Here is a 27,937-nt window from a genome sequence, read left to right on the forward strand (position 1 = left end):
GGGTTTATGAAAGGCGCTATATATATTTAAGTTATTATTATTTCAAAGAAGACTTCCTGCATTGTCCTGGTGCCCAAGAAAACACGCCCCAGCGCTCCAGGAGACTACAGGCTGTAGCTCTGATCTCTCATGTCATGAACATCTTTGAGAGACTGATCCTGCAGCATCTCAAACCCCTTGTGTGTGACTCCCTGGCTCTACAGTTTGCCTACCAGGCCAACATCGGTATAGAGGATGCTCTTATCCACATGCTCCACAGAGCCAACTCACACCTGGGGAAGTCGCACAGCTCACTAAGAATCCTGTTCTTCGACTTCTCCAGCGCCTTCAACACCATCCAGCCACACCTGCTCACTGAGAAGCTGTCACTGATGCAGGTGGATCACAGCTTGGTGGCCTGAATCACTGACTACCTCACCAGCAGACCTCAGTATGTCAGACTGCAGGGCAGTGTGTCTGATATGCTGGTGAGCAACACTGGAGCCCCCCAAGGAACTGTGCTGTCACCATTCTTGTTCACACTCTACACCTCTGACTTCCGCTTCAACTCCGGCTCATGCCACCTACAGAAGTTCTCCGATGACTCCTCCACCGTCAGCTGCATCACAGATGACAACGAGGAGGAGTACAAGGCCCTGGTGGAGAGCTTTGTAGACTGGTGTGACAACAACCACCTCCAGCTCAACATCAGCAAGACTAAGGAGCTGGTGGTGGACTTCAGGTGGAGCACGAAGAGGTCTCTAACCCCCATCACCATCAGGGGGGAGGAGGTGGACGGTGGGGAACACCTACAAGTTCCTGGGGGTGCACTTGAGCAATAAACACGGATGTTCTCTTCAGGAAGGGAAAGCTGCAGACGTTCTATCAGTCTGTGGGGGCCAGTGTGCTCCTCTTTGCCGTGTTGTGCTGGGGGGGGGGGGGGACACCAACAAAAGGGAGGCTGAACAAGCTTGTGAGGAAGGCTAGCTCTGTTGTTGGAGTTAAACTGGACAATCTGGAGGAGGTGGCTGAGGGGAGGACGAGGAGGAAACAGGACAGTATCCTGGAGAATCCCTCCCACCCCCTCCATGCAGAGAAGATGAGGAGTACGTTCAGCCACAGACTCATCCCACCTCGGCACAGCACTAAGCGCCTGGGAAACTCCTTTGTGCCTGTAGCCATCAGGCTGCACCACAACGGGTTAACCATGTGACTCACTGACAATAACCCGGACTGCACATAAAGCCTGCACTTCTGCACAATAACTTTGACCTGCACTCTCTTTCTGAACACATACATGTGTATATTTGGTAACAATACTCTCGTTACTCATCGGTATATATATTTTTTTGTTTTTAGAATTTTAGAATTTTTTACTTTTTAATTTAAATGTGTGTTTCATATCCCTGTGTGAACCTGTACTGTTTTTCCTCTTCTCTGTTGCTGCATAAACACTCAAATTTCCCCACAGGGATTAATAAAGGGACATCTTATCTTATCTTATCAAACTCTAACTAATATTAAAAAATATACACAAAATTCACTTATGCTGTCGTTTTGTAATTCTTTGCTCCTTTTGTTTGGATTGTAACTGATTTGGTTTTGATTTTGGACATTTGATTGATGAACAAATTCTGAATAGAAATGGAATCTAAACGAAAATGTGTCTCCACACCTGATTCAGTGGAAGTGAATGGAATTTAATTTGTGTTGCCCAACTTCAATAAAAGCAGTTTGTTTTCTATTAGCACTGTCCCAGTAACGCTGATTCATTATCACACCTCACTGTGAACCTTTCCTTTGTAACTGCTTTATTTGTTTGTCATTTAGGATAACTGAACCTAAGAAGCATGTTTAAAAATGAGTTTGTTTAACCATAAATACAAACAAGTGGGAAAAATATATTTTTTAATGCAACATCCCAAAGAGACCCTGCTGCAAGTAATTCTACATGATACACCAACATGGATCGTCTATATGTGCTGCAGGTCTTGCACTCCTTTTGCATCATACGTGCATACATGAGGTCCAGCTGCTCTCTGACACCACATGCTGTAACAATGTTCAAGAGGCAAAGTCACCGACACCAATCCCTGTACGTCCTGCACTTCCTCTCTCAGAGGCAGCCTCAGATTAATGGAGGACTTGTCCTCAATCCATTTCCTGTCCTCACCACTGGGCCAATGACAAAATATATTATACTGGGGCAATCATCTGGATATTTTGCATATCTTAATTAGTGCCTACAAAGCATACAAATGAGCTGGTCGGCCGCTAATTAATTAGCTTTGTTGGCTTTCTTCTTTAGAAGCAGTGTGTGTTTGTGTGTCTGTTTTTGTCCGAACCTTAATTTCATCAATCAGGTCATTGAGGAGGGGGCTCCTGTTTACAGTGACAGTCAGCAGACATGCTGCCACAGAGCTGGGTGATGTAGACTAATGTTTGTACAATGTAGATTTTAGTCTTTGTCTGACAATTTTGTGTCTGATTTTATGTCAAAAGGGGTAATTTATTTGTCAGGGTAGGAGGGTTATTTTTTAAATGTGTTACGCTACAATTACTAGCTACCTGTAAAAAAACTTATCAGTAACCTAATCTTAGAAAACATGTAACCTGATTTCATTCCTGTGTATGGTATCCTGATTACGTAATGCCATTAAAACTCCCCAAGCCGGTTTATTGTGATAAAATCCATAAGATCACAAAAACATCTCACCAACTGTGCAGCTATGTGTCCTGTTTAAGGGATTTATATGTACATGTATCTGTACATTTAAGTTACTTATTTTACAAGCAATATTTAAAATTCTGTGAGTTCTGTTAAAGGTCCCCTATCATGCTACTTTTCAGGTCCATATATGTATTGTGTTGCTCCACTATGACATGTTTACATGCTTCAATGTTGAAAAAGCGCTTTATTTTCCTCACACTGCCTGTGCATAAATTACCTATTTTCACTCCTTCTGAAAACGCTCTGAAGAGCTCATGCCCCCACCTTTGCAAAAGCGCACTCTGCTCTGATTGGTTAGTTGGCGACTCTGCTGTGATTGGTCAACCGCTTAAAGATTTGTCAAAAGTCCCGCTCCTGAAAAAAACGGTGAAAAAATGGCATCGCTTGTTGTGCCATACCAATTTATTACACATAAATAATGATGGATTATCAGTAATCATTTCAAAGTGACACAGAGACCTCGGATTAACCTTCAGCAGCGTTTTTATGCCCTTGAACACAACTCTGATCACAAACAGCAAAGGCTGTTTATAGCTATGGCTCTGTAAAGTGAAGCAGTTTTATTGCTCTTTTTTGGCTGCTAGTTCACTGAGTTTTGAATCTGTGGAATCTCAGGTTTCATATGATATGTGGTTTGTGCAGATAGCATGAAGTAAAAAAAATGCCGTAGCTCACTCGGTGCTTTGTAGCGTTAGCTCGTTTTCAACTTCCTAAACAACAGCTCCACAAGTCAGTGAAATGTTGAGAACACAACCATAATTTGGGTTTTTGCTCTCGGGGAATAATGGTAAAAATAAATGCAAGCCACTTGTTCTTCAGTTTATGTTCGCAGCGAAAGTGGCAGCGTCTCCTCGCCATGGTTCCTCCGCTCGGTTGGGCTTTACCTTAGTGGTGTTGGAGCAGCTCGCGCTGCTATTGGCTGAGTTCAGTTCCATATCATGGTGAGGTCAGTGTGATACAGGCAGGGGGGAGGGATATGGGAGAGAATCTCCGTCTGGCCTGAACTTTGGGATTTTAGCTTTTGCAGACCTATTACATGCACACAGACATAAATAACACACTACAGGAAAGGGAAAACCCAAAAAGCATAATATGGCTCCTTTAAAAACCAAAACCAGGAGAGAAAAAAAAAAGGTAGAAAACATGTTAAGACCAGAGTAGAATGCCTAAGTAATGGAAGATTGGCATGTTGTTACATAACCCATAGAATGACAGAGTCGACAGTAAACAGTCATTCACAGTTACATCTCCGTGTATCTCAACAAAGAGTGTATGGCACCCTTAACAATTCATTGTGAGGCACTTCCTATTATGAAAAAAAAACATGATGTTCTGATTTGAATACCCATTTTCTTTTTCTTCCAACTCCTAGCTTTGCATTTCCTGTCTACTAAAATTGTGGTGTTATCGAAGAACAAGCTCTATAAAAGCCATTGTACCCTTACTGGCCAGTATAAAACACCAGAGATTGGCTAAATTGGGACAATTAGCATCTAAATAGACAGGTATTTTTCTCAGAAATTGATGGAGACCAAACCAAAATGAAGAGTGGTTTTTCAGACTTAAGTTCAGCGTTTTTCCAGGAAAAATTGAGTCTTACCCCGTATGTATATATATCAAGAACAACAGCGAATTAAAACTTTAAATCTCAATTAAGTCTGACTTTTATTCAACACATTGCTTACCAAAAAGAAACAAAAAAAAAAGGTACAAATAAATGCTAAAGGAAACAAAACGTTGGCTTACAGCCGACATTAGCCAACATTAGCAAAAAAGATGATGCTCATAGGCAGCCTGCCAAACAACCGCTGTTGTTTTTAAAAAGTGTACTGTATCATTTTAAATAAACCAGTTGGGTTGGGATTAAATGAAATACAAGATCACATTTAGATATGTAATATGAAACCACTTGACATGGCCAACAGCTGTAGAGGATTAGCACTTCATTTCCTTCTTTCGTATCACACATTGTCATCAAAACATGTTTTTCACTAAATCTAATTATTCTATTTTCAATTTACACACAGCCCAGTGAGCCTGGAATCTAATCTTAAGGAAGTGAGAAGATCAGCTTGTTGTTTTAATGTCGTTGCTTTACTGGAACTGTGGGGATTTCCACACAAAACCGAAAGACAATACTGAGAAATCTGTGAGAGAATGATGCTCACAAACAGACACTGATTATTAAATAGCATGTCGTTTATCTGACTTTTTTTAACAACTTAAATACATCATGTCTTCAATACTGTACACATGGAGCAATTTGGGGTAAACCATCTTGCCTGAGGCCATTTCGACATATTGACTGTAGGGGTGTGGGTTCGTACCACTGACCCTTTGATTTGTAGACGACCATTTTCCCTTGAGTCACTGCCGCCGATGCAGATTAAGACATGGTTTTATCCAGGGTGAATTAATTGAGAATGATATTTTGACATTCTTGCTTTGTTAAAAAATAAATGATTCAGTTCTTCCTCTTAGCAATTGGAGCTGAGGAGTCCCAATCTGCTGCTCATGCTTCAAAAAGGCAACCAATAGCAATTTGAATTCCACCACAAATACATTGGTTCACTTCTGATTACGGACAGGTCTTACTGCCCTCTCGAGAATACTGTTACCACATCCAAAAAAGATTCACATATGAAAAAAGCTGTTCTGTAACACTCAGAATAATATTTAAAAGGAATAAGGAATCTTGTACAAATGTTTCAACAACTGCTATTAAAGCATCATCCTGCTGAAGTTGGATGTTTTTATTTATTGGTGATAAAAAACAATTTGATATCCACGTTCAAAGGTTAAAACAAGGTTCTTTTATCATATAAAGTTTACCAGTAACGATATATTCCTCGATAATGCCGCCTACCTATACAGTAATCTGATAGTTTTGTCCAATATTCCGAATCCAAGCAGTAGAAAATCCTCAACTAAAGATGTCTATTGCAGAATTACAAACTAAAATAGATGAGAAAACTAATTTCTTTAAATCTGACCTCAAATACTATAAAAGCTTTTGATTTTAAATCATTTTTTCACAACTTCTCTTCTTTTTATTGTTATTGCTTTTTAATGTTTCTGTCACTTTTTAGTTTTTGATTTCCATTCTAATTTGTATTGATGTAATTGCATGATTCCATTTATTGCAATTATAATGTGTTTTTTTTGCCATTTCAAACATGGAAATTACTTTGAACTTTGCGAAAATTGCTGCATAAAAAAGTCATATACTGTATTATTCTAAAAAGCATTGTACAAAAAGTGTCCATCACAATTACGATAACACAAATCCTGAATGTGGGTCCAACAAAATGTGTAAAGCCAAGTGTGCCAAGTCCAAAAATGTAGTTGTAGTTTTTACTTGACAAGTAAGACAATTTTATACAGGATCAACTAAATGTATATTTGTTACAAAGTGGGTTATTTCTATGACTTTAAAAAAACTGGAAAAATATCACAATTTTGGAAGCATTAAAAACCCCTTGAGCATAAACCTTTAAATTAGTGCGAAGATCAATAATTGTGCAAGCTCTGTCTGAAATCCAACGGCATCCTCATACGATGTGACAATTAGAGCGTCCACAGATTAAAATCTGCACTTCCTGACTTTAGATCGTCCCCGCTGAATATAAAGCTGCCACAGATTTCATTAGTGATCTGGACGGAGGAATATTCCTCGGTTATTGATGCAGGATGCCACAGATCTGGTGTTGCTGAGGACTCAATATGTCAGGATGACCGCTGCTCCACCGAGCTAATAACAGGCGGGACAAAGAGAGGCCAGACGAATAAAAAGTCCCCCCCCCACCTGCTGAGGAAGTAATAAAAACAGATACAACAGCTGTGACTGAGCCATGTCACAGACACAAACACATCAAAATAAAGAAATGGAGTGTAAAAGTAGCCAATAAGATTTGATTGTATTATCACTATAAAAAAGTGTGTATAACCTCACTCTCTAATAATCTCACAGACACACACACACAGACACACACAGACACACACACACACACACACAGTCCAGAAAAGCAGCTTAAAATGAATTTTTTGAAACGCTTTCAGTTTAAAAGGCTCAGCCATAAACTTTTGTATAGCATCAATCATGTTTGCTGTTGCTGTGGATACACACACTGTGGAATACAACTTTTTCGCCTATACTTGTTAAACAGCCGTTTTGCTCAAATAAAAACAAGATGATTCGAGTTTCCTTTATAGGGAGATAATATATTGGATGTGCGTTAGCAGCTTGTTTCTGCTGCCTCCAAGTGGCCAGGAAAATAAGTTAATACAGGATTAAAGGGGCCCTATTCTGCTCATGTTCATTTTCATATCAGTATGTAGTGTCTCTACTGGAACATGTCCTCATGCTTTAATGTTCAAAAAGCTCTTTATTTTTCTCATACTGCCTGTGCTGCAGCACCTATTTCACCCTCTGTCAGAAAACAGAGCCCAGTGGTTAGCTGACTGCACTGTTGTGATTGGTCAACTGCATAGAGATGTCCCGCCCCTTAGCTTATCACGTACAATGTGTTTGAGAGCTAGCCAATAGCAAGTTTATTGATGTCACTATGTTCCAGAAGTAAACAAAGGAGTCCAGTGGAGGCGATTCAGGCAGGGAGGGGAGACACAAAGGGATTTTGGCCTTTGCAGACCATTAACATGCACACAAACCTAAACCTCACACTACAGGAAAGGGAAAACCCCAAACAGCAGAACAGGGCCTCTGTAAACCTGCAATGAATCTGTAAATCACGATTCATTGCAGAATTTTTATTCAGCGAGGTTTCATGCGTAACAGCAGCAGAGCCTTGATAATAAAAGCAGAGAGGATGTTCAGTTCTCTGCAATCAGAAATTATGAAATTGTAAAATGAATGGAAAGTTATTCTGGAAAATAAGAAAATATTTCTTAAATTCTGGATTCGTTTTTTTATTTATTCCTCTTTTCTATTCATTCTTTTTTTAATAAAATAGTAATTATTTAGTCAATCATATAAAAAAAAAGCAATTACAGAGGCAGCATTCAAAACCCAGAGATATTCCATTTAAAATAATATAAAACCAACAAATGACAAAATGTTGGGTTATCAAATTGTTGCTCAAACCTATTGACTATTCCCAATGCCACCTTAAATCTGTCAGAACTATGCCAAATAGAACAAAATAAGATAAATAACAGAAGACTATTGACCAAGGGCTCCACATTGCACCACTAACCCTGATCTGACTTAATCCAAAAACTCACATTATAATACTCACACATTGTTCATTTAAGAAGTCTTTAATGCCAGGATTAAATAACCGGGACAAAGGGTACCACAGCTCTGTGTATGAGGGAAACCCTCAGTGGTCAACATGTCTCGTGGTTTCAATGCACCCGCCCCAAATTCCCAAATATTTACTGTTCTTTCATTGATTAAAGCGGCTGAGGCGGGGTTCAAACTCCACCTCGGGTTTGCTAATGAGTCGACAAACAGGCTCTAATAGGGCTGTGAATGCGTAAACACTCTAATATGGCTGGTTGAAGTCCGTCTGGTGCAATGTTGTTCTGTTACCAACCAATCATAGGACCAGCACGGCAGAGCTTGGGGGGGTTCTCCTCTTTGTCACTGCACATGCTCAGTGTGGCTCTAGAGAGGGGGGTGTGGCACGCATGTGAAAAGAGATGAGGGTTTAGCAGGCAGTGGGTGGGTGTTTGATTTTGTCCAAATTAACATTGTTACAGCAAAAATAAAGAGACAAAATACGCATGAAGCAAATATTAAAGATGAAAACAGAAGTTACACACTTTAAAATTTACCAAACCAGTAAGTGTATAAAGTGTGTCAAAGCAGCCATGTGATTTTAAAAATGGAGTATTGAAAAGTGATTTACTTATTTATTATAGTAGTTGAATTGTATAGGAGGTATCAGCCAGTAATAATAATAATTATTATTATAAAGCAGTAAATATATTTCATTCAGTTTCATGTTGACTTATTTAGATGAAAACAATAATATTAAGTTAAATATTTTTTATTTTAACTTAATATTATTGTTTTTAACTAACCTAATACAGTCATGTGAAATCTGTAGAAATGTAATACATTTTATAAAAGTGAACCTTTCTGTTTTTCAGTATATTGCAAACTGGATATACACATATATTGCACATTCCTCCTCCGTCCTCCGGGGATCACACGCTGTTTGTATTGTATTTCTGCATCACATGACTTGCAGATTTTTTCCCTTTTCAACATTTTTTCTCTCCCTCCTCTCGCTGTGTGAGCCAGGCAGGAAAGGCGAAACAGCTGTGGCAGTGCCGAGCCGTTTCCCATTAACCAAAGAATTATGCAAGCAGGAAATTCAAATAAGATGCAGATGAGTGGAAGAGCCGGGCTCCAACCAAACACCTCTTCCCTCACCAGAGGAAAAGAAACAGTCGAACCCCCGGCCCGCAGTATGCTTCCAAATCGGCCGACCTCTCACCATTTCAACACTGCGTTCCCCCAGATGACATTAGTGAAATAAATAGCATTAATGAATCTACTGTTCGGCCTCCTCCTCCTCCTGGCACTGAACGGAGGCAGAGAGTGTGGCTGTTTAAATACAGAATGTGTAATGTTTTCACACCATTTAATCATAAACACATTCATCTTGAGAAATAATAAGCTACAACACAGAAGGCCGTCAGCAGCAGGACTGTCAGCCTCCATCAGGCTCCATCGGAGCTTTATATGATCACCCACCAGGAAATCTGAAAGATTATTGTGGTGGCATTGAAGAGGGGGGGGATGTGGAATGAATTTCTAGAAGAAAGTGAATAATTTTGTTATTTTTCAACTTTTAATTTGAGCTTTATTAATACAAATAAAATGGCGCTGCTTTCTGACCAAGAACCAAAACTAAAATGTAGCCTGTAAGATTCCATTAAGTGTCTCAGCAATCCAATTTGTTGCATTTGATTATTTTATTAAAGCCTTTCGAAAAACAGATCATTTTAGTTGGTTAAAATGATGACAGTTTGACTCACTTTCCCTCTCTATCATGCCAGATCTCCAGAAAGTGCTTTTCTGAGATGGACAAAAATGACAGATTGGTTTCAGTCCAAGTTAAATGTCTTCCGATTTGTCTGTCTGAAAAATGCCAGAATAGTGTGTGAATGTTCAGAAGACATATGGCTTTTAAAACATTGTTTAAATGGGTCCAATATTTACTTTGGTGACTATGGGGCCAAAGTATGGCCATCATCTGTGTTCATGGTCACTTCCCCTATTGGAGTTATAGGACTCAGACCTGCAGCTCATCTTCTAAAGGGGCATGGCCATGACAAAACCAACGTGACACTGATATAGGAACATAATCTAAACAAATGTGACTTAAGTAGATATGATGAAAAAGACATTTAGTGACTTCAAAAGAGTGGCGCAGGAATGAGTCCTAATACCCAGAAGCTCTTCAGCATTTCAGCACTTATGGTTTGCTAGTCTCACTATCAGTTTTTCTTTGGGTTAGATGCCTGAAAGAAGGAATGTGGCTCATAAGAGATGTTTACATTTAGTTTCATTTCACAAAATGTAATAAAAGAAAAATGATGGTTGCTAACAAGGAACCAAATGAGACTACTAAATGTCATCACTTCGAACCTTTAGCTCAGCAGTGTTGACAAGAAGTCATGCTCCGTATGTAGTTTGTTTAATGCCTAATGCTTTTTACTTCTAGAAAATCATAAAGTGTTAATAAATGGAGATTATCCTTCTGAGCAAAATGCACTGAAAGAAACTGAAATGTTGAGGTTCAGAAAATGTATTATGTCAACAAATTAGGTTTATTAAGTTAACCTAATATGTATAGTACATATTATTGCTTTCAACTAACTTAATACAGTGACATTTGTTGACATAATACATTTAATTAAAGTATCATAAACATCTGTTCGGCAGTTATCAGATTTTCTGCAATATTCCAAAATAAAAATCCCATTCCATTTTGTTGAGGGAGCCTTCACAATGCTAATTTGCAGGTCATCCTTCAAAAATTCACCATCACTGCAACACTCTTTAAGATTAAAGACCCGGAGGGAAAGTGGAATACGTTTCCAGAAGGAACTGCCAAAGAGCTTACTTTTTGCTATAATCCAAAATCCAATGGAAAAATCCCATTGAGTTTGTCAAGAGACAGAGGGTCTGCCTAAAAAAGTGAGTCATTCCTGCACCACTCTATACTTTGCTGTCAGGACACTTTCTCTCTGACCTTTGACCTCCTCTCATCACGGTTATTTCTCATGCTGCTGCAACTCCTGGAATAATCTCTGCATAGTGACATTAAAAAGCAGCCTGCGTCCCAGATGACGGAGCCGACTGACCTGACTTATCTTTATCATTCTCCCCTGTAGGATAGAGTGGAGTCTAATAATAGCTGTGTAGAAGCTCGGCCTATAGTTGCACACATTCGGCCTGATTTCACTGCCGCACTGCACAGAAAACTGCAACAGAAACACCACATTCAGCCTCATATACTTTAACGTTAATTAAAGCTGGAGTATTTTTTTTTTAATGTGGAATTTCTGGTTAGTAATTTAATCTGTTTAAGACAATACTTGATACATCAGTGCACATATCTAAAGGTTAAGCCCCACTTCACTGGATGGAGGAACAAACTTAAATGTTTTGCTAAATCAATTCATTACATGAAGGAAAGAAATGCCAAGACATGTTTCTCGTATTTGATTTATTTATGATACCTTGGTAGACCATTACTCTGTTGTAAATGATTGTTTTTGTTTTGTTATTTAAATTTTGTAAAATGTAAACTTTATATTTTATCTCTACTTTATTTGCACCATTCAATGTTATTGACCAAAATGGAATAATAAAGTAAAAAAATATAATATATATATATTTATTTATATTTATTTCTCTTTAACATAGCTGCACACACTAAATAAAGCTAACAGAGAGATGTCCTTAGCCACGGAATAATCATCCCAATATGTTTTTGGTGAAATCAAGCAGGACTCAAGACAGTACTGTCGGTAATAATTAGAATGATGACACACACACACACACACACACACACACACACACACACACACACACACACACACACACACACACACACACACACACACACACACACACACACACACACACACACACACACACACACACACACACACACACACACACACACACACACACACACACACACACACACACACACACACACACACACACACAAATACTCTAACAAAAGAGCGCTCTGATTGGCCAGAGAGCAGCAGGGAATGAAGATGGAAAAGCAGCCAATCTTGACAGAGAGTCTGTGGTCAGCCTACAGCGGCGAGCCAATAAAAACACGGTTCTGGCTCCCAGGAGGCGGGGCGTTCAAGTTCTGCCTTCCTTGTTTTGTGTTCTTGGCTCGGACTGGGAGCCGCATTCCTGCCGTTCCCCCTGCTCCATTCCTGGGCCGGTGGCCGGGTTCAGGAGGTGAAACAGGGAACTGTGGGAAACTAAGGAGGAGTGGAAGGAGTTGGCATAGGAGGTGAGGATGGGGAGGGGGTGTGGGGGTGGAGGGGCATGCAGCAGTGGCACGAACATGCATGTTTTGAAAACCTCAGGGAAAGGTAGCTGGGCAGAAATTAAACGCTGGAGAGGAAAACAGGGAACAGAGTCACTTCCTGTAAGGACACGCTTCAATACCAACTCGGGAAAACATGTAAATCAATCATGACAACACTTTTCAAGGACGTCTTTCAAGAGCTTTCAATGACTTTCAATGACTCAGATTTTGTTCACAAGTTTCAATGTAAAATGTCCAAACTTTCATTGCCTTTTCAAGGGCCACAGAAACACTTGGTGTATTAAGCTGCTGGACAACAGGTGTGGAGTCAAAGTCAAATGACTGCATTGCAATGGTGCAGAGAGGTCATCTGAAAGATACAGAGAAGTGTGTTGTGGGTGATATAGTTTTACAGAGACACTGATGAGGCAACACTGCATTTCATTGTACCATCACAAGCTGATCCAATTTATCCAATGCATTATCAATTCACAAACCAGAAATAACGAGTTGGCATTTCACAAGTATGAGAGAAACAGCCATGTGAACGTCTCCAAACAACACCTGTGCACCTGACTTCACTTCACTTGGACTTTCAATCCAAAGCCAGCAAAATCCAGGCTGCACCAGTATCTTGTTCAGAGAGGGAGCAGAGAGAGTTCCTGGAGAGCTGGTTACACCCGACCAATCAGGACGCAGAGATGGCATAAACAGCTGCCAATTACCCACAGCAACACAAACAGAACAGCAGCTGCAGTGTTGAGGAACTCATAATCAAAGTACTGGCTTATCAATTTGAGATATTTGATCCAATAGTTTATTCTTAAAGCTCATGAATAAACCGAACAAGATATTTCTAAAAAAAATAATAAACTGCTCAGTCCTTGTTATCTAGAAAGTTACATTTCCTGTGTTAACACACAATATCTGTTACCTAAAACAGAGAGTTTTTCAGGTTATTTTTCTTCTGTTTATCATATCTATTAGATTTAAATAGTTTGTTTTTTCCGTGCCACTTTCTACTTCTACTGAAATTGTGTACTTTTTACTTTACTACATTTGTTTTATAGCTTTAGTTAATGTGACCAGCCAGATTTTAACAAATGAAAAATGTAAATAAGATGTTTAGATGTGGATTTAACTATCCAATGTTATATTTAGGTACACCTAAAACAATAAGGGGTTTGACAAAATGTTTTGACACCATTTATGCTCATTGGTTAAGTCATTTGTTTGTGTATTGACATTTTAAAATTCATGCTTTTCAAATGTTAAGATTTGCTGCATTTCCTTATAAATATACTACACCCAATAGGAATAGGAGGTGCATTATTGGTTAGGCCTATACATTTTAGCAAGAGATGGGGATCATTTTGAGATTTAGATTTCAAAAGTTTCTAAAGGATGTTCAGAAAGGTCAAAGGTGAAGGTCTCAGTGCCCTCCCCATAGTGATGAATGAGGAGACAGGTGAAGGGGAAGCTAGAAAACACCTGAGATTTCTCATTTTTGTACTGCAGGATGTTGGAGAGGAGGAAGAAATTGGAGAAGGGAAGATGATTGAGGAGGAAGAAGACGAGGACGTGAGGTACTTCTTGAGCAGATGAGTTTTCACCCTCCGACACTCAGAGGAGACGGTGCCGCTCTCACTCTGAGAGGGAAGGTCATTTCAGGTTTGAGGGGACGGAAGGACGAGGGGGGAGAGGCAGAGGAGGGGTGAACTGGTGAAAGTCAAGTTTGGTAAGCTGCTCACAGAAAAGAAACCTCCATCAGACCTGCAGCAGCTCGAGGATAGGTTATTTAGAAACTATAAAATGTCCTGTTTACAGCATATGGTGGGCTCAATTCTCTAAAGGGCAACAACCAGCAATTATCCTCGTCATTGATTTGCTGTTTAGTCCTTAAAATGTCAGAAAGATTTTGTGGAACGCTATTTTCCCAAAGCTAAGTTCGACTTCTTGAATTTGCTTGTTTTATCAGAAATATTAAGTTATGTATCATATTCATACAATGCATTATATAATATGTTTCACCCCCACCTAAACAAAATTGTACCTACTTGAACTCGCACTTTCACATTGACTGTATATATATTTATAATATTCATAATGACTCTTTTGTTTAACCTATTGTTTTTATTTATATATGTTTTTAATACAGTTCATTTGTGTATTCTTATTGCTTTTACTGCTGGATTATACACCTGTACGATTTAGAAAGATTAATCTTGTCTTTTTCATAGATAACATACTGTACAGAGGCATCAAACCTTTACACAATGTTTGGCTTGAGAAATGACCTTAACAATTTGATTGATTATCAAAATAAATGTAAAATGTTTTAACTCTACTATCATCGACTTGTGAAGCACCTTGATATGACGGCTTTTAAAGTGTGCTATACAAATGAAATGTAATATTATTGTTATAATATTTACAGATTAATAGTTTGATGATGGATTGTTTCAGCTGTAATTATTCTCCTAAATGGCTTCTTCAGAATTTTTAAATATCAAAATTGGGTGTAAAACTGTTTCCCACATGCTTTTTGGGGTTTTCCCTGTCCCGTAGTGTGGTGTAGGTTTGTGTGCATGTAAATTGTCTGCAAAGGCTAAAATCCCAAAGTTCTCTCCTTAGGGAGTTTTTCTCCTTCAACCACCACCCCCCCCCCCCCCCCCCCCCCAACATGCTAGCACTTTCCACTTTCACTAGCACTCCAACACACTGTACATGATAGGCTAAAGACCAGGATATATCTAAGCAGTTGACCAATCACAACAGAACAGCCAGCTAACCAATCAGAGCAGACTGGGCTCTGGTTTCAGACAGAGGGTGAAAGAGGTGCTGCAGCACAGGCAGTATGAGAAAAATAAAGAGCTTTTTGAACATTAAAGCATGGAGACATGTCCCAGGAGAGACACTAAATACTGCATCAACCTGATAATGAACAGAATATTGCCCCCTTTAGTTACGTTATTCTTTGACTTTCATCGAAGTGCCAATATGAGTTCAAAACTTAATATCCACATTGGCTTTAAGAATCTGATGAGCTTAATCAATCTTAAATTACTTTTGGTATCTGCCAGTAGTCATGAAATGGTGGATCTAAACTGTAGCATCAAGTGTGATTGGCTGCAGCCTCAGGAAATGTGGTTTTAGGTGCCTGTCCAAATTCACCAAAGATTGCCAAACTGGTTCCGTTTAGGATCATCCAGTAACTCCTATTTGGCAAGACAACAAACATTTCATAGGTAAGTATGTTGAAAGAGAGATGTATAACTTGTCTTAATGAAGGAAAGGAGTGGCTGTTGACTTTGGAAACCTATTGCCGTGAATGGTGGAGAAAGAGTTCACTTCCTGTCTGGTGATGATGAGTCAGGCGAAGAAATGGCAGGATGGCGCAAGCCCTTTGCCGCAATCTCCTAAATATAGTCCATGTGGTTAACGCCTACACTGCACCAAAATGTGGAATTTTCAACCGCGTAAAGGTTAAGAAAGAAACACGCCTTATTCACACGCCACAGACAAAATGGTTTAAAAATCCCCAAAAGTTATTTTATGAGCTATATTTTTCCAGCTTCATAAAGGCAACAAATACCAGTTAAAACTCTTTATATCTCTTTAAATATTTCTATTGCCAGAAGTACACTGTAGCTATGCACATGCTAATAAAATCCTTGAATCTTAAAAGGGGCCACATAAGTCAGTAAAAAATACTTTTAGAGCAACTGACTTATCTTTTAGATTAAAATCATGTAACCAAAAGAGATTCTTTGTTTTAAAAGATAAAAACACTCCTGCTTTGAAAAGCTAATAGGATCAATTGGTCTGAAATTATTCAGGTTTACAGAAAGGAGATAAAAAAATGAGAGTAAAAATAGCTTTTAAGGCAACTGACTTATATTTCTAAACTTATACTTGTCCTATCATGTAACCAAAGAGAGATCCTTTGTTTTAAATGACAAAAACACTCCTGCTTGCTTGTATTTTGGAAAGTATATATACCCGACTGCTCTGAAATGATTGAGTGTTAATCCAGACTCATAAACCGAGGAACCTGCACGAACTCAGTGTGAAACATTAATGTGGATGTTAGGTAGCACACAGCAGGAGAGCGACGGTCCATACACACCCAGAGTCTGTCTGTTCACATTTCTGTATCCTGCAGACGGGGAAAGAGGTCACTGTGACAAATACCTGCAGTACTCTGACCTGCGTACAGTAGGACTCCGCGGGGTGCAAACCTGAAAGAGGAAAATACTCCGCCCCGCTGATTTCAAACACACAGGCCGTGTTCAGACAAAGACTGCTCGTTCGTGTAATAATCGCTTTGAATTCAAAGTCCCGAAAACATGTTTTCATCCAAAATAAATGGAGGGAAAATGCAGCAGGTTGTTTAACAAAACTGACCTTGTGCATAATCCTCAAACACTGATTACTCTCTGTATCCTCCAGGATTCTCATTCAAGTTATGTTTGATTACATGGCTTCAAAAGTTCTTCGCAACCTTCGGGTTTAACAGTTTGAGTTGATAAACAGGTACATATTTGATCATCAGTACATGCTTTATTAAAACTTAATTTAGGTCTGTTTTAAGTTTTCAAAAATTTTGGGTCACATCTACGAAAAAAATAACAAGATGGCTTGAGTCACAAGATTCAATCGCTTTTATTTACAAAAAAAGCGATTGAATCGTCCACACCAAAAACTGAAAGAGAAGTTTCTCTGCCAGACTCACTAAAGCATTATCGATGGCCAGAGGCTTATACTGTATGTTAAGCCCCTCCCACTACAACAACCAACTGTTTACCAACTAAATCTATTAGCCCCGTTGTACATAAACTACAGTTTTCCACAAGTAATTAAACTCAAACAAGTCACAGGACTCACCATATCCTACTCAACTACTAAAGATAAACCCTAAAACACTGACTTTTATTTATAAAGAGGTACTTCAGCCATGCTCCAGGTACACATGGCACAGTTGACTGCTTTAGCCTCTATTTAAGCCAGCACTACTTAGGTATTCAGTTTTAGACCCAGGAACATGTGCTATCCGCAAACAGTGACGACGTGATCGAAATGTTCCTTAAATAAATGTATTTAAGTATTATCAGCAAGATGGAGGGTAGGAGTACCCATTAAGCCCATGCACCCTTTAAGCCCACTTTTAACTTTGATGTCAATTTACAAAAAAAGGAAAACATATATTTTGTCATCAATTATTTCATCCAATCAAATGGTTTGTTACTTCTATCACATTTTTTATTGCACACCAATCACATTTTCCATTGTTGAGTTAGCCCCGCCCAAATGTATATAGGTTCGGGACCCCTGACAAGAAGACAGCCAAAAACTTTGGTGTTTTGGGACCTGTCAGAAATTATCAAATTTCATCAATTTTCAGCCACATCTTTGGTAAGTACATTAATATTATGTCAAATAAGAGGTAAATGTGCTAATTTTGATATACAGATATATAGTATTTTGCCTAATTATACCATTTCCCTTCAAATGGAAAGATGAGTTTTATGAGCTTGCAAACATAGCTAATCTCATGCTAATACCCCCTGCCGTGTTAAAGCTACACTGCCACAAGAACTTAAGTTGTCAGCTACAAATATTAAGCGTTTTGTTATTCCTTTAACATTGATATTTAGATAAATACATCATAGATTGTTCTGTGGAGTTGATTAATTTCATAAATTAGCTTCTTTTACAGATGGGCTTAAATGGTACATCACATGAAAGTGCATGCAAACTACAGCGCTCACATGCTAATATTTAATGATAAAAACTTAATATTTCTGAATTTGTGCACAGCAGTAACTGCTGTAATGTTTGATTCAAACTATATTTAAGCTCCACGCATGTTTTTGTAAACATATCTTACATTTTGAAAAGAAAGCTTTGTCTTTTTTCAGCGCTCATCATGGCGGAACCATTTAAGCCCACCTCATGTATTTCAATAGAGAATTTCCTCTAGTACCAGTTAAATGCAGTTTTCTGTTCAAAATTGTTTAAAATAAACAGTGCAATGTGTGACTTTAAATTACTGATCTACTTTACTATATAGATACGCATAGATAGATAGATAGATGGAGATAGAGAGACAGACAGAGAGATATAGCCTATAGATAGATAGATAGAATGTAAACTAACTTGGTGTGATTATGATTATAGATGTCTTTGTTTTCAGCAAGGAAATGTCAAAGAGAAAAAACTACAGCACATGTCCAAAGATGGTAGAGGCATGTCGCCTTTACCATGACGGAGCAATAAGGATAATAAGGCCCATTCTACCTGAGCAACCACATTGAGGTGGAGACTGCATACAAACAAAAAATTAAAATGATGAAATCTGCTCATTAAATTGCCTGAAACAAAAGAAAATTCAATGAAATGATTCATGTTCTGTGTTGATGTATACTGCACTGTTTGTCATGTTGAATGTCAGTTCAGATTATCTTTTACAACAAGGGATTTAAAAGGAAATTAAACTAAATTAACGGATTCATTGTTCTGTGTTGTGTACTGCACTGTTTGTCATCTAGGCCTACATCGTTTGTTCAGATCTTTTTCAAAAGAGATTTTAAAAACATTTCCACTGTCATTTATTAAATAAAAAGCTTTTCACTTTAAAAAAAAGCATTAAACAAGTTTATTTTATCAATAAATGATGTTGTGGGCTTATTTGGAACACACATGGGCTTAAATGGTACCACGGTACCAATTAAGCCCATGCCAGACTTTTGACTTTTTCCTTAACATTTGTTAATTATGTATTTTGAAATGTACATAAACTAAATAGTAAATCTTCAAATGAGAGGTAAATCTTGCCATATAACAAATTGTTTCAATTACAAATTATGTCTATATCTAGGAAAAATAGCTAAACTTAGATTTTGGTGGGCTTAATGGGTACTCTTACCCGACCTAAAGTAGGTAGAGGTGGTGGCAGTAGCTCGGTCCTCAGACTTTGCTTGGCAACGGGATGGTTTCGGATGGTCACCGGTTCGAGTATGGACCATAAAAAAAGAAAAAAAAAAAGGTACCAGTTCAGCAAGTTGGCCTGCTGAGGATTAAGTGAGCAAGGCACTAAACCACCAACTGCTGTCAAAACATGGCACAGTTCCTTCCCATCACCCTTTATTTAGGTGACAAAAATATGCATGTGTTAGTGCATGTGTGTATTAGTACTTTAAAGTATATACCAACTGAGTGAAAACTGAACTTACCTTTGTGGGATTAATAAAGTATTTCTTCTTCTTATAAAGGCAAATATACCATGTTGCTGTCGTTTAAGAACCACAAAACCAACCTTTCATGAGTTTTCTGGAGAGCAGCCATGCTTTCAGCTTTGTGGCGATGCACTTTCCAACATATCCAAGAGGATTTTTACTTAGTTAAGAAGAAAGATCACTTTTTTCCAAACAAAGAGGACCATGTTAAAGCTGTCAGAATAAAGTAGTGAAGTAAAAAGTACAATATTTCCCTCCGAGATGAAAATACTCAAGTAAAGGACCTTGAATGCATATTGAAGTGCAGTACTTGAGTAAATGTTCCATTCCACCACTGGATCAGCTTCTGTTGATGGACAGAGTCTTCCTGGATGAAACTGATCAGGTCAGTTGATCGATTGTGGAACTGCAGCATCAGTTTCCATCCTAGCTCTGATCCCCCTGATATCAGTTGAATCCTCACAACAACTTCCTTTCCCAAAAAAAACCCCAAAATCAGGACAGTTGGTACCGGCTGCTTTTGAAAGAGATTCTTTCATTAGAGAAGAATTAGCCTCCATCAGGGAGTATCACATTCTCCTGCTGTGATGGTGGCCTCTGGGTCTGTTCAGAGTGAAGGGACAGGATCAGTGATACCTGACCTGATGGATCCTTCAGTAAAAGATGACAGCATGACGGTGATAAGACAATCAAACTATGAGGTTATTAGGGATGCACCGGATCCTGATTTTTAAGATCCTGCCAGATACCGGATCCACTGCTTAAGATACTGCCGGAACCGGAACCGGAACCGGATCCTACTCGGATCATCAGCTAGTACATTATAATGCAGTGAAAACCACTTTACAGTTCATTACTTCATTTCCTTTCCTTAACAGATGAAACATACGCAATAACTTCTAACATTATCTATTTTATTTCAATAGTTACTTGGAACACACCGCTGAAATGTGCAGCTTAACGTCATTTGTGTACAGGCTTATTGTTCAACTTCTGTTCAATAGTGGTCTGAGTACCACTCTGTGACTGTGCTGCTGTGGTACCTGTAGCCTCACTGACGTTAGACTCGGCCTTGCACAACTCATACTCCGTTGGATGCTTTGCACGGAGATGTTTAAACAGCGGAGATGTTGAGTAGTGTCTAGTGTCTTTACCTCCACGAGCCAAATTTGTACTGCAAAGCTTGCATATCGCGCGACTTGAATCTCCCTCTTTCAGTTCAAAGTACTGCCATACAGCACTTTTTCGGCTCAATGCATCCATTTCCGCCGACGACTGCTAGCACAATGGAGGTTATCTTCTTTAAACATTTAACGACGTAATCACGTTGTGCGTACGTGCTGTAGGATCCGGTCCGGTTGGGGCACCGGGTCCGGCAGTAACCGGACCTCGTCAAAAACGCCACTATCCGGCAAAACCGGACCCCGGATCCTGGATCCGGTGCATCCCTAGAGGTTATATCTGTTAGCTGTTTCATTATGAAGTTTTCGCAATCTGTGTAGTCTTTGTCTGTTTTGACTTTTGACTTGTTTTAACTGTCTTCATTTTCCCGCCTGTTTGATTGGCCCTGCAACCATTGGATGATCCATTCATTAGTTCAGATTCTATTTAAGTTCTGGTTTTCTCGTAGCCATCGTTGGATTCACGTGCAACGGGTATTTCTGTTCCGTTTGCCCAGCCTTGCCTGGATTAAACTTACAAATAGAAATTGTTTGTGTGTTAAGTCTTCCTGTCTGCTACATTCGGGTCCACATGATGTAGGAATTCCTCAACATGCATGTCCCAAAAATAAACATATTCAGGGAATCTTAATGCCAGGGAGATCCTGTATCAGGATAACGGTAACTGTCAATTTGTGAAACTCTCGAGAGATTGTTGAGATTGTTCGAGAAGTGTATTGTAGTTGAGAAAACTAAAGTAAAAAACAAGCCTTTTCTAATACAGTATGAAGAAATTGCATTTGTGTTGTCCTTTCTTCGAAGACATGTCTTTAAACTGGCTTTTCATATTGAAATAATGGGAGCATTTTTATTTAGAAGTGTTGTTGCCATACATTTTAGGAAGATATAGTATCAGATCTTAATTTTTGTTCTTAGAAATGTGTAAATATAAAAGTTATCTGGTTTGAAACAGAGCTTTTTAGTGTCTCAGGGCACCTAAAAAACATTATAGCCCACAATGGCTGAGATATTTGTATATATTAACGGAAGGCTTTAAAAAGTATTTCTACAGTATATACAGTATTGTCTTGTCTTGCCACACTGCTAACCGGATCATTAGTGGCTCAGTTTTCCACTTTGTCTCAGCAGTGTGAGGCAGCTCAGTGGAGGAGCTGCTGTCAAACACAAACACAGAGAAAAAGAGTCAGAGAAACCGCCTCTCTCCTGGATCGTGTTAGGCACCAACTGTGGCCCAGCCGGCAAAATACTGAAAATACTGGAAATAAGTGAACGAGAATCATATGCAGCTGAAGTTCTCTTGAGCCAGGCATCCCATTCCCTATGGAACTTTTCAGTGTGAGTGGGCGGCCCCCAGGTGCACACGTGAGAAAACATATGAATATCAATGAGGAAGCTGATGAAAAAGATGGAACCAAGCTTTTTCTGGATAAATGAAGGTTTGAAACAAGGTTTCACATTAACCATCCAGACATGAGGGGAGGGGTGGGGGGGTATTCAATACATCACCGTATAGGTGGGGGTCTGATGTGCCTATCAGGGCTGCTGGTCAGTCATGTGTTGACAATTGAGAAACACTTTAATGAGGAAATAAGCATTATTTTCTCTTCATGAATACAAATGACTTCTTAGAGATTTAAGGAAAAACCTAAATAATATAAGCCGTGTGTAGTGATAATGAAAACAGCATCAGTTTTTAGGTGCTGAGATTTAAATATGAGATATTAAAAGAAATAAAACAAAGTGACACCGACTTTCACCGGATGATTGATGGCATGAAACAGAAAACATATTCAGCTCTCTTCTTTCAAAGAATTCAGTTAATTGTGTGGAGATTGAAAATATTTAAGAAGGCAAGTTAGATGATCGTTTTCTTTCTGCACCCCCATAATAATTACCTGGAAATTATCCATTTCTTATGTTTTCAGTTAGTTTTTAAAAACTAAATAATTGTTTCTTACATTTTTGCAAACTAAATAATAAATTATTTTATGTACAAGGTTAGAGCTGCAAGTATTAGCCCGGTTTCACATGGAACATATGATAAAATAAACAAAAGTCATTTAGTAATTTATAATCCGAAATATCAGAAAGTGCCGTTTTCAGCCTCTCAAAGAGCACTTTTGCATTTGTATTAAGTTATATTATGTATATAACGTCTGCTGAATAATGACATTATTATTATTATAATGTAATTGCACGAATATCTTTCATATTAGCCACAAATAACAGGAGGTTTGTGTAAATATTGTGCTTCACCGCCTCACAATTCAAATTAAAGAAAGAAAAATACTGCCCCCCCCCCGCTACTTATTTTTGGAGTTCTACTGTCAATATCAATATTATATTTATTATAATCATACCCAATAAGGGAAGGGGAGTTTTATACCATATTAAAGTGAATATATTGGGGTTTAAATACATATTCTAGTGTGTTTTTCTTACATGTAATAGACCAAATTATTTTTCCAGAAATAATATGATTTATAAAAAATTATAGTATATTATAGTTTAACGGAAATCACATTGTGTGATATTGGTCAAGCAAAACGAGACTCTACGAGAGAGTAATTGCCATTATTTTGTCATGAATATTAATTCAGACACACATTTACTGAAAGAATAAACTATTAATTGATTCATAAAAACACTAATAACTGATTATAATATAATATATAATATATAATAGTTCCCTTGAAAAGCCACCAGCTGTAGCTGCCCAGTGCTCCTAACACCAGGATGTGTTCATTGCAGAGTTGACATTTTCTCCCTTTTCTGTGAAAATTGATTTGATCTTAAATTTTCAAATTGGAGAAAAAAAATTGATCAGCCAAGACGGCGTGATTTAATTATATGCCAAGAAGTTTATTAGTGGTTTTTTTCATAGAAACAGACCCAATTTGAACCAGTCAGACATGCCTATATGTGCAATTTTCAAATTCTTTATCCTAACACCATATGACCTCGGGCTAAAGCTGGAGGCGGGACTTAATCAATCGATGTTAAGCTGATTGGCCGCAGGACACACAACAGTCACAGCTCCAAAATGAAAGTCAGTCAGTGATTGGTCCAGACGGACACTCCATCATGTGCAGGACGACATGTTTACTGTTGCTTTGTTTATCCGTCACATGCTCCCCCCTGCAGCGCTGGATAAAGACCATCACTTCATACCTCTTTTCTGCAGCCGACAGGAGTGAAGTCTCACTTTTATTTGCATGTTACATTAATATTAATTAGAGATCTGCGCTGACAAGCATGCAAGCACGACTGAGCGTGTTTTATCTCATCTGCAAAAATAACTCATTTGCATTTCCTTGTAGTTTGGTTCTTCTGTCCCAGTGTTTTGGTTTGAATGTGTTCCTGCACAGATTTAATTATCAGGATCATATCATTGGGACGTACAGTTTTCTGGTTCAATCCATCCAGGTTTTACAAGAAGTCAGCGCTGATATTTTTGGACTGTTTTGTGCCATTACTCAATATCCTAACATGTAGCCTAGCCTTCTCCTGCCAAAAAATGTCAAACAATTACAAGTTTCCAGTGTTTCTAACAGTTATTCTTGGCAGTGTGGTAAGCCTCTGAGGGATGCGGACCACAAACTCCATTTCTACGAACATTAATATTTATGCTGCTATACACATTTTATCCTTACTAACAAGGTAAATGGTAATGGACTGCATTTATGTAGTACCCAGATGCAAAACCCTCAAAGTGCTACAAGTCAACATTCACCCATTCACACAGAGGCAGCCATACACGGTATTACTGAGCTTTGCAGCAGCCCAAACAGGAGGTTTATTCAATGACAATGTAGAGATTCATATGTATGTTACACTGAGTGATTAATCATATTCCCCTGGTTTTAGTAAAATAAACCAATAATGTCAGAGATGTGATCATTCAGTGGTGGGCCACAATAATAGCGTACAGAAAAAGACCAGAAAGCATGAATAAGAGAGCTGTTTATGTTGAAACTACTAAGATAACATCTCTTAAAATCCATATGTTTCTTCGATCTGTTACAGAAAATTAAATGCCTCAGGCAGTCTTTTTCTCTGTTTTATATTATTCTTTTATCTGTGGGAATTATGTGGATCAGGTTGGATTCTTGTGGTTGTGTATCCTGCTCTCTTCCAGCTTTTTATGATGGAGAGGTTGTGTTGCAACACCTGTAAGATGCTGACATCCTCCCAGATCAATTGAGATTTTTACTTATCTGAAATCCCAGGGTCAAAAGGACAAAGTGTAAGCCCTTGAGAATTTGGTTTATGAAATTAAACGTAACTTGTTTGTACGCAGAACAGGAAGGAACAGTCCTTTATACGCCTTTAGTGATTGTGTCTTAACTGGCGGAAATAAAGAGAGATTGATGACACTCTGTACTCTTTATAGACAGAGCACCGGAGGTCCACACTGTAACAATGCTAACTTTCTGTATTGGGTAGAAAGGATGTTTTCATTTGTGCTTGTGAAATTGAAACCTCCTATTTCTTTGAAAAACTAGCTCATTCTGACCACAACCAACTGGAATAATACAAAATATAACCAAACCAATACAGGATGTTTGAGGCTATGCTAACTGGGTTATATAACCATTTAAAAAAGGGTCCTAAGGTCCTTTTCAGGTTACATGTTTGGTTTTTTTTTGTTGCCTCTACTGTGACATGTTTCGATGCTTTAATGTTCAAAAAGCTCTTTATTTTTCTCATACTGCCTGTGCTGCAGCACCTCCTTTCACCTTCTGTCTAAATCAGAGCCGAGTCTGCTCTGATTGGTTAGCTGGCTGGCTCTGTTGTGTCAATTAGAGATGTCCCGCCCCTTAGTCAATCATGTACAATGGGCTGGAGTGCTAACAAATAAAGGCTCGAGTGTTACATACTATGCCGGACAAACATCCTTCTGGAGGGAACTTTGAGATTCAAGCCTTTGCAGACCAAGCACAAAAACCTATATTAATAATCACTAATGACATCCTCATGTCAGCGGACTCTGGCCTCCTCTCAATCCTCATCCTTCTTGACCTCAGCGCACCCTTCGATACAATCAACGATTCTATCCTCCTCGAACACTTCCAGCACACCGTCGGCATAACTGGCACTGCCCTCTCCTGGTTCACCTCATACCTCTCCGACAGACATCAATCAATATCCATGAACAACTGCCGATCCTCTAGCACCCCTGTCACTCATGGTGCCCCCCAGGGTTCAGTCCTCGGTCCCCTCGTCTTTATTCTGTACATCCTTCGCCTTGGTCATATCCTCCGCCAACATGGCATCCATTTCCACTGCTACGCTGATTACACTCAACTCTACCTCTACTCCAAAACTATCACACTCACCACCCACTCCTCCTGCCTTACGGATCTCAAAACATAGATGCAATAAAACTTCGTCCAACTCAACTGCAATCAGAAATAACCATCATTGGTCCAAATTCGTTCATCCGCTCTGCCCAGTCATTCTCACTCACAATCGACGGCTCAAACGTCACCCCCCCATCTAAGAGGCCTGCAACCTTGGCATTTTCTTTGATCCAACACTCTCATTCCTACCAAACGCCAACCACATCACACACCAAATCTGCCTTTTTCCACCTAAACAATATTTCCCGCCTCCAACCCTCCCTCTCTTTTGTGCTGCTGAAACCCTCATAACTTCCAGGCTCGACTACTGCAATAGTATCCTCTACGGCTCACAAAGCAAAATCACTAATAAACTCCAATATGTCCAAAGCTCCGCCTCCCGCCTGCTCACCTCCATCCGCTGCCGAGACCACATCACTCTTGTCCTCCAAAACCTCCACTTGGTCCCAGTCAAATATAGAATAGACTTTAAACTACTCATCACCACAAACAAAACCCTTTACAACCGTGCCCTTCCATATCCCTCCTACCTCCTCCACCATCACACCCCCACCTGTTGCCTCAGGTACGGAGATGCAACCATCTTGAGACAACCAGAACCAAGCAACAGACCTGGGGTGCCGGGCTGCTCTGCTGCTGCACCCTCCTTCTGGAACTCCCTCCCCAACCATGTCAGACAGTCAACAACCTTACCAACATTCAACCAAACACTCAAAACCCAACTCTTCAGATTGGCCTTTCCCTGTTAAACCCATTCCCCTAAACCATTACTTCAATAGTTCACAATGCCTTCTGTTCTGTATTTTTCTTTGTAACGTTTCCAACTCACCACATCTCATATTTGTTGGTTTTGTTTTATTGTTTTGTAAAGCGACACTGGGTATCTAGAAAAATGCAACAAGAATTTAATGTATTATTATTATTATTATCCATCCATCCATCTTCTCCCGCTTTTCCGTCAGGGTCGCGGAGGTAACAGCTCCAGCAGAGAGCCCCAAACTTTCCTTTCCCTGGCCACATCAACCAGCTCTGACTGGGGGATTCCAAGGCGCTCCCAGGCCAGCAAAGAGATATAATCCCTCCACCTGGTCCTAGGTCTACCCCTCGATCTCTTCCCAGCTGGACATGCCTGGAACACCTCCCTAGGGAGGCGCCCAGGTGGCATCCTCACTAGGTGCCCGAACCACCTCAACTGGCTCCTTTCAACGCGAAGGAGCAGCGGTTCTACTCCGAGTCCCTCCCGGATGACTGAACTTTTACACATACTCTCAAGTCCAATCTCACGGGGTGAAGTCACTGAGGTAGTTAAACAGCTCCACAGTGGCAAAGCCCCGGGGGTGGATGAGATCCGCCCCAAAATGCTGAAGGCTCTGGGTGTTGAGGGACTGTCATGGTTGACACGTCTCATCAACATTGCGTGGAATTCGGAAACAGTACCGAAGGAGTGGCAGACCGGGGTGGTGGTTCCTCTTTTTAAAAAGGGGGATCAGAGGGTGTGTGCCAATTACAGAGGCATCACATTACTCAGCCTCCCCGGGAAAGTTTACTCTAAGGTGCTGGAAAGGAGGGTTCGGCCGATTGTCGAACCTCAGATTGAAGAGGAACAATGCGGTTTTCGTCCTGGTCGTGGAACGACGGACCAGCTTTTCACTCTCGCAAGGATCCTGGAGGGGGCCTGGGAGTACGCTCATCCGGTCTACATGTGCTTTGTGGATTTGGAGAAGGCGTATGACCGGGTTCCCAGGCACCTCCCGGGTACTGTGGGAGGTGCTGGGGGAGTATGGGGTGAGGGGGTCTCTACTCAGGGCCATCCAATCTCTGTACTCTCAAAGCGAGAGCTGTGTCCGGGTCCTAGGTAGCACGTCAAACCGATTTCCGGTGAGGGTTGGCCTCCGCCAGGGCTGTGCTT

General features: G+C 39.6%; 1 protein-coding gene and 1 long non-coding RNA gene across 2 annotated transcripts in view; one reads left to right on the plus strand and one right to left on the minus strand.

Annotated features, from left to right (window-relative positions):
- The window catches only part of LOC134875061 (zinc fingers and homeoboxes protein 2-like), a 121,079-nt gene that overhangs the window by 87,884 nt on the left and 5,258 nt on the right, over positions 1-27,937 (minus strand). The gene's annotated exons all lie outside the window — the stretch shown is intronic.
- LOC134875315 (uncharacterized) lies at positions 17,400-18,488 on the plus strand. The gene is made up of 2 exons (XR_010167179.1): positions 17,400-17,661; positions 18,443-18,488. It is a non-coding gene; the product is annotated as an uncharacterized LOC134875315 (long non-coding RNA).

This window comes from Eleginops maclovinus, chromosome 13, assembly GCF_036324505.1.
Source record: "Eleginops maclovinus isolate JMC-PN-2008 ecotype Puerto Natales chromosome 13, JC_Emac_rtc_rv5, whole genome shotgun sequence".
NCBI lineage: Eukaryota > Metazoa > Chordata > Actinopteri > Perciformes > Eleginopidae > Eleginops > Eleginops maclovinus.